We start from the raw sequence: 12880 nt of genomic DNA, 5'->3' as shown, positions 1-12880 counted from the left end.
ACAAAAGGGGGTGCAGACACCCTGACCCTCCCTCCAAATCTGCCTTTGAGGTGTACCAATGTTTAATATTCATAGTTTAATTACGGAAATACAAGACCAGCCAACAAGTTAAAACCAATAGAAACACATCAAAATAATGTTACTTTATGCCTACCATTAATTAATTATTTTCAAACGGACAAATGGATAACAACTGTCATGTTCCTGACTTGGTACAGACAATTTCTAATGTACACAATGTTGAAATGAACCTGGTTTTATAGCTAGCCAAACCTTTCACTTGTACGCAGTTGCATCAAATTCCACAGACACCAAATAACTACACAGAGATGTCACTATATATTCAGAAAACTTCTGCGGTACATACGACTTTTTCTAATTATAATTGGAACGTAAATAACGTCATCTCATTTTCATCCAAATGATCTAACGATCTTAAATTCACTGTTAAATAAGTTAACACAATATTTTAAAAAACTAAGGTTTTAACTTTTCATCTTAAATATATTTAGCATGTTTAGTTTTTCTTTTAGGTCCCTTTTGATCTCTTTCGGTGTTTAGGTAATAAAACATCCATATTGTTTTAATGATAAGTTCCGAAATCAATTGTATCTTACAGATTCAAATGATTGCGTAAACATTTAACAATGTCTTCATGGCCGTTCCATTCTGCAACATTTATATCACACTCATGCACTTGTGCCTTAGCTTTTAATAACAATTTGACTATATTCAAATGACCATTCATTGACGGGTAATATAATGAAATTGATTCAGAATCAATATTGTGACTTAGTAGTATCCTGACAACTTCTTCGTGTCCATTTTCACAAGCACTCATCAAAACGCCTAGCCCGTTCCGCTGCAAAAGTTTCGGTTCTTTATCTTTTAGTAGTAAGACTATCTCTGTATGACCATTTTTACAGGAAGCAACGAAACCGCTGTACAGATCTCGATATACACCATTTGTTAACAAAAACTTGACAATATCCGTGTAACCATTTTCACAAGCACGCACAATCGGCAGATCTGGATTTCCTATAACACCAGTATCCCTATATTTTTCTGATTTTACTAAAATTTTGACAATATCAAAATATCCCCTTTTACATGCTTCAGCTAGCGGTGTTTCAGTTTCGGATATTGAATATTCTAACAGTCTGTTCCATTTTCCAACAAGATACAATACAACGTCATCATATCCCATTTTACACGATAAAAGAAGGGGTGATTTTAAAAATTTTACATCTGAGTCAGTTAAATGTGCTGTAAGATATTCTATGAAGGCTTTTCTATAACCATGATATTTATTTTGAATATTTGCGAAAACTCTTTCGTTTCCTTCTCTTATTTCCAGTAAAAGCCTTTCAAAATATAGTTCGTTATACGTCTGGTTCAAAACTAAGAAAGCACTTTTGGGTGTTTCCTGAGTTGTAAAAGATTCCAATTTAACACGATGTTCAATAAAAGAGTATTCTGCAAATTTTACTATACTATTGATAAACTTACTCCCAATACATGATATAACAACGTCATATATTATTTCGTTTATAAAGGACATACGATTTCCTTCTCTTTTAACATAAATTCCTTCTATTTTCTCAAATCCTGACAATAATAACTTACGGCTTGCCGTCGGTTTTTTCTTAAAACTTGATTCCGATATTACACTCTGCAAAACAGTATGACAGTTCCCATATCTTATACATTCACATGAATAATATTGTGTATAAAATTCTCCAGCAACTAGTAACAGAGCAAGACAGATATACGACGGGTTCTCCGACTCTCTCATTTCCTCTACTTTACTTCTTATTATGTTGTCAGAATTTAAAATAAAATCTTGAAATCTGCTGCAAAAATGCTTTCTGTATGACTTACAAAGTAACGGCAGCTGCTCTGACTTTAGTAAGAAATCATTATTCTGGTACACATTGACCTCATCTTGAATATATAAATCAAAGATCTTTTGACGCTCATCAAGGGATAATGACAGTTCGGGTGAATGCAATTCGCATTCTACAATAGATGGTAAAACGTCTTTTAATTTTCTCATAACATTTACATGTTGCCTACATGTTATTAAAAACCTAACGTTAAGGTACCTGGCTGTAATTGTTTTAGCTTCATTCAACAATTCAGTCAATCTTATGTGGTTGAAATCGGAAATGGAAGATTTTCCAAATAAATCGTCAAGAATGTACAAACATTTTTGGTCGGGTTTTTTATAATAATATTGAGGTGTAAAATTTTCCAAAGCTGAAGGCACATATATAACAAAATATCTATGGCTTTCCGACATACGAAGCGCTGTGTATTGAGCCAACGTGGATTTTCCAGACCCACACATTCCAGAAACTGCAACAAACTGATTGTGTTGAATAGTTTCGTATATTGAAATTGCCGCTTTTGATAAAATAAAAGTTTCATTGTTTAGTTGTTCCCTCCATTTTCTCTTAAATTCAGTGTTTTGTTCTGCAAATACAAGTATAATAAATGTAAAATAAAAAACAAACATAATATACATTTACATAAAGCATAATATACTAACAAAAGAGCACAATCGTTTTAAATTGTAAAAAAAGAGAAAACTAATATTGCGCATACTTAAGATATTTCACTGATCATTACTTCTGTTAAAGTAATGATTTACATTTCTATCTGATAGAAAAAGAGTATCCATTAGTTAAAAATTTAATTTTAACTAGGATTCATCAACTGCGAGTACTCTGTTATCGGTACAATATAATCACTTAGCATAATACTTCTCTACGTCACATGTGAAGGCCTGAACAATTTGAGTGTACTGTTTACTAACTACTTTCTCGCATCTATTTTTAGCCTCGTTGTAAATATAATAGCGCACAATAATGGTACGATATATATTTTGCTGTAGATTATTATTTAAGGTGGTATGGGTGTCTTCCTCCATCTTGGATTGTAAAAAACAGAGAATCAAAGGTCCAGATTTTCAATCAAGCTAGCAAAATTTAATGCAGGAATGCAGATATTTAATGTACATTTTCATTTAAAAGTACCAATGTATAAGAATATAACTTCTAAATATTCATATTTTTGCAAATGTTAATTATTTTTGGTTGTTTTTATTTTTTTTTTAAAATTGGCATTATAAGGGGAGGTAACTCTAAAAAAGTGCATTTTCTGAAGGATTCTGTATGGAATTTTCCTATTTTGTATTTTAGCCGGAAAAACGTACGGTGACCCTATCTTTTCTTTTGATATTCTCAAAGCAGTGTCTGAAAGCTATCTTTTCCTGAAGTATTTACCAATTCTATCATTTTGTTTAGTTTCTAATCACAAAATGGTGTTTTTTCCTGTATAATCCATACAAAATGTGTCATTTTGTCCCGTCCTGTAGCTTGAGAAAATGTGCGGTGACCTATCATTTTTATTATATTTTTCAACATGTATCAATAGATACAACATTTTGGCAAAGTATGAACAAATTCTATTATTTTTATTTTAGACTCCCATACCACCTTAAGACAATGCATTGACTAGTCAGGTTATAAAAATACATATAAAAAAAAAATTAAAAAGATATAACGCTTGACTATCTCATTTTCACACAAAAACACCACGTGCAACGTTTCATTTGTATGTGCAAAAGATAAGAGTTTTCTGTCTCTATATCGTGTTCCTCTCCGATAATTGAAAAACTAAGCAAGCACATTGCTTTTTTTATAATAGTCCTTGGTATTTCAAATCAATATCAACATCATTGTTGGCTTGTTCGTATAGAGGAAGCCAATTTGAATATAACTAGATTGATGAATATTTTGAGACCGTTTTTAATGCTAATCCATATACTGCATTTGAATGAAGTTAAGATAAAATCGTGGTAGCATTTTCAAAGTATTAAATCAGAACATAAATGAAGTACAAATACTGACGTTTATTTTTATCAGAAATGCAAAGGAATTCTAATTCAGCCTGGTCTTGTTGTTCTATTCTGAGCAAATCGATCTCCAACTTTTTTTCTTCTTTCAATTTATTAGTTTCTTCTTTCAATTTATTAGTTTCTTCTTTCAAATTTCCAATTTCTCTCATCGAGCTGTTCATCTCGTTGAAAATCTCACATAAGACCATTTGATCTCTATTTTCCAAACTTTGTTTCTCTGTTTGGCATTTGTCATACAGTTCTGATCCCCCCAAGCGTCGAATAGCCTGTAACAATACCAATAACATCGAATCATACTGTAATTGGTACCGCTTGTCATTTATGGTTTGAGGCAATGCAAACGAATACATTCTTAAAGAAAGAATATAAGTTACATTGCGGTTCTTCATCAATGAGAAAAAATACAAAATAAATAAACTAAAACAATTTGGGAACGAAAAGGGCGAATAACACTTAACATTAACACAGAGTGATAATTAACCCTTTTATTTACCAGTGCTTAACCCTTCGACGCTTACGATATACATACGACATACCTAAAATGGCACAAACAAGTTACAGAGTCGTGAGATTGCGATATCTACATTGTCTCTGATTTGTCGAAGGTTTTTCTTCATTTGCTTTAATTGTTATTCACATTTTTTTGTTTACTATTTTATGATTTAAAAAATATCAAGTAGCCGCTTCGCATTTAAAAAAATCACAGGTTTTACAAGGTTTGAAATCCCCTTGTACCCTAAGTTCTGCATAATACACAATATTGTGGTATATCCAAAATATTCTCTAAAAGTTCATTCAGTTCAGATAGGTAAAAGTAACAGCAACTTAAACATCAGACTTATTGAACATATATGGTATGCGTTTGCTTTAATACTTGTTTTACTTCATTTGAGCTTTTAAACATTTTTTATTCGAGCCTAACTGATCATTCGAAATCCAAAAATTTGAATCCTGGTATCTATAATGAGTTTAATTAAACACCTGGTTTCTGTTTTTAATTAAAAGCTAAGATCTTGGTTTAGACTAGTTTAAGTTTTGTAATAGATATTTAGTAATGACCACAAGGATTGTATAAATGGACTATATATATTATGATACTTCACATTAATATGCCAGATTTTGATGTGCTAATACGAGGGAGATAGTTTACTCTTTCCCATGGCTCAGCAGTTGACAATGTTTTAAATGTCACCCTCTACTACAGACCAATCAAAATCTATGATTTAAAGGACAATGAATTGAATTTACATTATTTTTTTAAACAATGCTCAAGTTATACGGTTTGGTTTCAGACGTTTAATTTTATCAAAATAAAAAATACATCTTGCTTCACGTTTGTTGTTTTTCTAATACTGAACTGTAGCGTTGCTATGTACATGACGTCATAGATAAGTATTTTCAATTCAAAATTTAAAAGACGATAATGATAGAACATGCAGTATTATAAATTAAATAACATATTGCTGGGACGGTAATAGAGCAGATTGGTACTTCTCGAAAAAACGATGTCAATCTGTGACAAAAAAAAAGTTTCACTAAAACTTCTTCACGAATTTATTTAAGCCGAGTTCGTCAAAGTTGTTTTGGTAAAACCTGTTTTTTTAATCAGTAGAACTTTGTATTCCTGTTCATTTGTCAGGGTTTACAATCCAGGGTTGTGTGAATTTGTCTGGTTTTCGGACCGGCAAAAATTCATCTTCTAGATAAAAAAGAAATTATCAGGAAAAAGACGCCAAAATATAGTACTGAGACTTATTTTATTATTTTGTTATGATTTGACGGTCGACGTGAACGCACGAGCGTTTTGTATTTATGTATCTACGTCACTGTCGACAGTATATCACAGTAAAGTATTATACATTGTGTAAAGGACGACCATGTACAATTCGAGGGAATTGGGACAATAGGCTGTTTACTGATTGACCTAGAAAAACAAATTCATCTATTGCTACGCATACTTCCTTATTTTGACTTTTGTGCACAATTGTTTCTCACATTTTGTGTTGCAGAACATTCATTTTCAAAATGTCTTTTGCAAGAAATTAGTTTTTTTCTCATTTTTTTTTCTCATTTTCCGCTCTTACCATCCTAGGATTTTAATTTTTTTAATCCTTCTGTCCTTCCTCCCTTTTATTGCCTCACTCTGTTTGTATTGTTTTTGGTCAAATTAAAGCATGCAATGTCCATTAAATCATATACTAACCTCAGTTAAATCGGTCCAAATCAAATTGAAATGTTCTCTCGAAAATTCACATATATTCATGTGAGCACACTTGTTTCTATAACAATGCATTCTGCCGAGATCAGCCGCTACACGTGTGTCATGTTGTTGAGGAGTCTGATCATACACATCAATATCAGTGAAGTTTCTCAACAAACAAAGCATCAGTGATATGTCAAATGTGGATGATGAAGGTTCTATGCCTACAATATACTCAATTCTTAGATAGTTGGAACTGTGTTTAGTTACCTAAAACTAATGAGCAATGGAACCTACAGTAAAGATATTGCCCGTCAAAAACGTTCTAGTACTTTAAAATCTGTGTATTTCTAAATAAACATATATAGTAATTGGTGGGAATTTAACTGTATTTTTTATATATTTTATAACAATTTGTGATAAACGAAGAGAAATATATGGTGCCCTTCAAAGGTTTGATCAAGGTAGTTAGCTACTATATACGATTTAGGATTGGAACCTGAACAGTTTTAGCTTTATTTATCAATTAATTATATCAAGGACGGAGCATGGCACAAGCGGAATATCGTATAGGACAGATATAATTCATCTAAAATTAAAAGTCAGAACATCTCCCTGATGTGTTGCCGCCTTGTGTCAAATATCAGGAAATTAGCAAGTTCTGTTCTTGACAAGAAAACGTCAAATAAATCAATAATTTTGATCAAATGTCAAGGTCACCTGAAGATTATGACGATATCCCTCCTACGTTTATACAGATTCAATCCAAATACCACATGGTATGTTAAGAAATACAAATTGTTTGACCCTGGAGAGAGAGTGTAAAACAACAACAAAAACGAGAAATACTGCTCAGTAATAACAATATATATACCTTGTTTGAAGTTTAACGTTTTGTACATGTATCGTAGGGGTCGACAAGTTGTTAAGCCCATGATAAATTTGAAAGAACTTCTTGCAAGGAATAAATTAGTCGTAATACACATATTAGATGATATTATAACTGTACTTTCCATAAAAAAAAAACTCACCTACATCTGGATAAAGCAGATTCATTTGTGCCTTGCGCAAAACTCCTTTATCTTTCAGGTCTTTTATCTCCATGGATTTCGTTCTTAGTGAACCTTTTAAACACTTAGGGTGAAATTCTCTGTGAAATATTTTACGGACAGCACGTGGCGAAATTCCTGTAACCACTAACTGAATAATTATGAAGTTCTTTTTCTCGTCTGAAATTGACTCCATGGTAAATTATTGGTGTATGCTGCTGACAGTCACACTTGCTTCATATTGTTGACATCTAAATGGATAAAGTAAACTTTGTAATGGGAAAGTGACAATAGTCATAATCTATCAATTTTCCTGTAAAATAATAAAAATGAAAATACGTTCAAAACTGTTCAGCAACTAAACTATGACAGCAAGTCGATCGTCTACTTCTTTTCATATTTTATCAAGACGATGGTACATTACCACTGTTACATTCTATAATATCTTTTTTTTACAACATACGAACTAAAAATAAATGAAATTATCGTTGATTTGTACATTTTCTCTTTTATTCGTGTACCTAATTATTTTTCAATTTTACATTTTGACAGAAGTTAGCCGAATTCTTAGCTTCCTGGATAGCTCGCTTGATATTCTTCCTGATAAAGTTAATATCTAGAACAAAATGCCAATTTATTTTTCATATACCTCTATGTTCAAGATGTGGGACAAGAATTCATGATTTTATTTTGAATGTCCTATAAGTAAGGAAAAAAACATTAGAAAAAACATGTGTGCACTACACGAACCAACTTTATAGCAATTAACAAATAAATTGATTTTTGTTGGATACAATATTTGCAAAATCAACTAAAATCATAATAGTGTTAAGAACCGCCATAACACTCAATACGTGAATGCTTGTAATATTTTTAGAACTTTGGTTCAATGTTTAGACCCTTTGTTATTTTTTTCTTCAGTAAATCTTGCCAAATATTCGATTGCGATTTTATGAAAAATAATGAGAATTGTGCGATTGCCCTCTTTTAATGTAAAGATAAGCATGAGAGCACTTCCGGTCACCGATTTGACTCAAATTTTCATATTTTATTTAAAACAATGTAAAACATTTGTCAAAACTATCAAAAGTATAAAATAAACATTTTACAGGACTTCAGCTCGATAATATGTTACTTCGTTTCATGTGTATTTTAGTCTAGACTCCATATAATTACCTATCGTGTTGACCTCCAATTACCATATAAGGGATGTTAACACAAATATAGATATAAATACATTAAGCAACTCGTGCAATTGGATTTTATAGGTCTGTTTGATTAGATATTATAGATTTGAAATATATGTTTCTCATCGTTTTAACCTAGTTTATAAGAATGATTTTTTTGTGGATCGAATCAGTCAATCAAATGATTTACATTTGTTTTACTTATAATGTTGACATTCTTTTCCTTTACACAACCAGTACACGGACAAAGTAAGCGTTATCCGTCTCTAGCTAAGGGGTTAAATTGGAGTTCACATGAATACGGATTTAATGAGATCGAATTATTCACTTTCAAGTAAACAATTCATTATCAATGTTTATTAGTTTAATTTGACAAAATTGAATCATTTTCACTGCTAAAAGCGAATTATTTATTCACTATTTCACTCTCCTTAGTGGGTGAACAAAAATTAAATCATACTTTGGATTTTTATACATCTCGTAGCTAGTGTCCCTTGAATGCTAGCTTGATTTATTCCCTTTTGCAATGTAAACAATAAAATCGTACAAATCCGTATCCTTGTTTACACATAATAATGCGTGTATTTGTGTATTACAGTACATTGAACAATTTACAAGCGAGATCGTGATTAAGCAATTATACTAAATAATATATTAAACATAATTATTCTAAATCAATTGACCTGTTTACAGTTAAGAAATGTTAAACCCCTTTTACCGTTCAATATCTCTGTATATGTTCCGGTCTGTTTAATTAATCATAAATTTGAAATTATGTTATGCATCGATCTTCTCTATTGTGTAGTTAATTTGTTTATTCCCTTCTTGTTTATCTAAAATTAATTTCCAATAATTGCCTGTTCTTCACTTACCAGTGTAATGTTTAAAAATTCATTTGACTTATTTTTCTGCTGTTTACTTAATCTGTAGATCCATGTTAATATATTGATCTTACCTTCTCCGAAATTATAAACATGGCGGATTATGTTCATCGTGTGTACCTGTAACTATTTCCTGCATGCGCGATCAACTCTTTAATATAGATGAGATAGGTATATACGTACCGGCAATACACCGGTTAAAATTTCCTACAAACAAGTGCAATTTCCCTATCATATTTATTCGGGGTGGGATGTTTGAATAACCAGACATTGAAACGTGCAAAATTAATGTAACTTATTCTCGTTGAATGAAGATAAGCATATGAGAATTCGATATTATCTTGTCATGTGTTTTTCTTGCAGAAAAAAAAACCATTGTTCAGTTTCATTTATCAAATATGTTTTTGAGACTTATGAGACGCATGTTTAAACGAAAAATTACTTTAGTTTAGGGGTAAAATTAGTGAAAAAAATTCAATTAATAGAAAATAGATTAAGTGCATAGTGTGCAATTGAACAAGTTTAACACATTATTGTGTATATAAAAGACAACAAAACAAGAATGATGATGTATTGATTTCCTTTTAGTTATTAATACACGTTTGGTATATATAGACACGTAGAGAAATGTGATCACATGGGCCTTTACATACGACTTTACAGTTAAAATCTTACAACAGAAGGTATATTGAAATTACATTATTGGTACCAAAAATATATTCAATTTCTGCACACACGAGACATAACGATAAGCGAAATTTTACCAACTGCATTATAAGTCAACGCTTGTCACATGGCCATAATTTTATAAATTGAATACCTTTACATATTTATTTTAATTTTATAAATGAAATATTCAATTACGAATTGATACATAAAATTGAGAATGGAAATGGGGAATGTGCCAAAGAGACAACAACCCGATCATACCAGATTTGAAAGGCTTTTTTATCAACATTAAAGCACTAAAATAAAGGCAACAATAGTATACCGCTGTTCGAAATTCTTAAATCAATTGAGAAAAAAAAATCCGGGTTACAAACTAAAACTGTGGGGATCACATCAAATATAAGAGGAGAACTACGACACAACAGAAACACCCATTACAATCTAACACACAGAAACGAACTATAACATAACAATGGCCATTTTCCTGACTTGGTACAGGACATTTTAAGATAAAAAAAAAAAATGGTGGAGTGAACCAGGTTTTGTGGCATGCGCAACCTCCCGCTTTAATGGCAATGTTAAATATAAAAATTACATGACAGGACTACAACAAGAATAAATGGGAGTACAATTTAAAAAATCTATACAAAAAAAGTGAATGTTATTTTAACAACAGTAAACAGTCAACTGCTTGCAAATACATTTTAACAAAAATATCGAACTCAATGGTAGATTCAAAAGAGGGGATTATTTTGTGTTAATACTTTTCTATCAGTTAGTATTATGATTCTTAATCTGACTACAAAACAATGCAGATAAATATAGCTTATAATTGGACATCTTGATTAGGATTATGTTGAAACAGCTTTGGTTTGCAGTCTAAAAAGTATCTCAAACGGTCACAAGATGGTCATAAAATCGTTCATAAGATATGTCTTAAAAAATGTCTTTGGATACTTTCAAAAACCAGGCACCTGGTATCTTTGATGAGTTTTGACAATATTTGTATAAGTAGGTTGTCGATGTTGTGTTTATGCATTGAATGTTAGATTTTAACTAATTTCATCGTGATAGACAGAAGAACATAATACCGGTGACCATAAACAACAAATTCATAAGACAATTCGATCATTCTGTTCTGATACCTGATATTAAAATTTAAACTGCAGAATACGAAAAGAAATTTTCAATTAACTTAGAAATGAAATAGCACAAATCAATTTATAAGCAATAACAAGCATTGCGTTATCAAATTTAAAGCATCAGTTAATGAAGTGTACCAATATTCCAACTCACAAATCATTGAAGACTCCAATAAGAAAATGAGTGCGTCGATAGAGTAAACGTTTTCTGCTATGCAAACATCACCCGCCATGCGGATCACCACTTAGACAAAAACGCCACAATAGGTAAATTAACTGTTCAGACGACTGTCTTGGTTTCTAAAGACCCAAGACCACAAAAACATGTCGCTTGTGAGTTGAGAGACATATACATCGTATCGGTTTATAAATTCGCGGTGGTGACCATAAGACTAATGTGGCCTCGACTTCAGTCATTCTTCCTTATAACTCTAATATAGTATTTAGTAATTTGTAAACACCAGAGGAGTTTTCAAAGAGTATATGACTGCTGAGAAATGGGGAATTGACAAAATAAAAATCATCAAGTTTGCAAAATATTCTAGTTGGAAATAATTCATCTGTGTTAGTATCGAGGAGAAGATTCATATAAAAAGACGACCTTTAAGTTTTCTGTTATTCTTAACCACAAGTTCACTGGGATATATTAGATGCAAACTTTATGGAAACTATTGAGGTACATAACAGTTAACGTGCAGACATCTTATACGTTCAGGTTTTTCACATTCAATCTTTTTTGATAATATTCTATACAAAAGTCAAAACATTGTCGTCACTCACCAAAAGCTAACTAAACCTTTAACAGATTTATTCAGAATGGATATGGTCAAGATACTACTGTCAGGTCATTGAATATGTCATTCTTTGGATTTAATATTGAATCACGCATAGGGTCTTTGCATTGGAAATAAACACATTTATTCTAAAACCAGTTGTTGGCAAGATACGGGTTATGTTCTTCTCGTATATTATATGATGGTATAATAGTACGCACCTAACGGGAGGGATTGTGCGATGAAGAGGTCTGGAGCTGACATGTCAGTAACTGCTAGTAGTCCTTTGTTAATTTATGTATCATTGTCATTTTGCTTAGGTTTTTTTTCTGTTACCTATTCTTACACCTGACTCGTACTTCCTTTTAACTGCGTTTTACTGTACATATTAATGAGTGGTTGTTTATTGTACATTGTTTAGAGGTAAAGGGGAAGAGTTGATATCTTACAAAACATGTTTAACCCGCCGCATTTTTGCGCCTGTCCCAAGACTTTGTTAGTCTTGTTTGTTTGGTTTTTTTTTAATTTTGGTTCATTTATATATACTGACCGGCTTTGGAAATGCTACACTAGATTATTCTTTTCAATTTTCATTTTTGATTATGCATTTTTTTGTAAACAAACTTATGAATAGAAAGTTCTGTCATTACTTAAATGTTTGGGAAAAAAATGCAGTTCGAAAGTTGTATTGATTACGTCATTTTCGATGTTCAAATATTGTGGTATACACTGAAACCCTGGTTTCCCCTTACCAATGAACGTGTCACCATCAAAAGCAATGACTGCCTGTAACAAACGCCAAAATGATTGTCAGAAAGGTCAACCATTTCTGTTGGGCACGTTTTGGTTTCTGTTTTGCACCTTCTGATTTTGCCGTTGTTCCACCCATTACAGTGTGTTTTGTCAATTATGCGGTTTAAACTTTAAGGCTCTAAATGTTTTTCTGCAGTCGATTCTTTGCCAGTTCAGTTAATGGGAAACATTTATGGCATTAATCTGTGCAAAATTTCATTCATCAATTTGGTTAGCAGTTGACGTTGCGGCCGTAGATCTGTCT

General features: G+C 31.7%; 1 long non-coding RNA gene across 1 annotated transcript; it reads right to left on the bottom strand.

The window, feature by feature from the left end:
- Positions 1-572: 572 nt before the first annotated feature.
- LOC143047375 (uncharacterized) lies at positions 573-9354 on the bottom strand. The gene is made up of 5 exons (XR_012969529.1): positions 9314-9354; positions 7154-7422; positions 6126-6346; positions 3915-4188; positions 573-2475 (listed from the first exon to the last, which is right to left on the bottom strand). It is a non-coding gene; the product is annotated as an uncharacterized LOC143047375 (long non-coding RNA).
- Positions 9355-12880: the final 3526 nt, after the last annotated feature.

This window comes from Mytilus galloprovincialis, chromosome 10 (assembly GCF_965363235.1).
Source record: "Mytilus galloprovincialis chromosome 10, xbMytGall1.hap1.1, whole genome shotgun sequence".
Classification (NCBI taxonomy): domain Eukaryota; kingdom Metazoa; phylum Mollusca; class Bivalvia; order Mytilida; family Mytilidae; genus Mytilus; species Mytilus galloprovincialis.
This window is presented reverse-complemented; position numbering and strand designations above follow the sequence as displayed.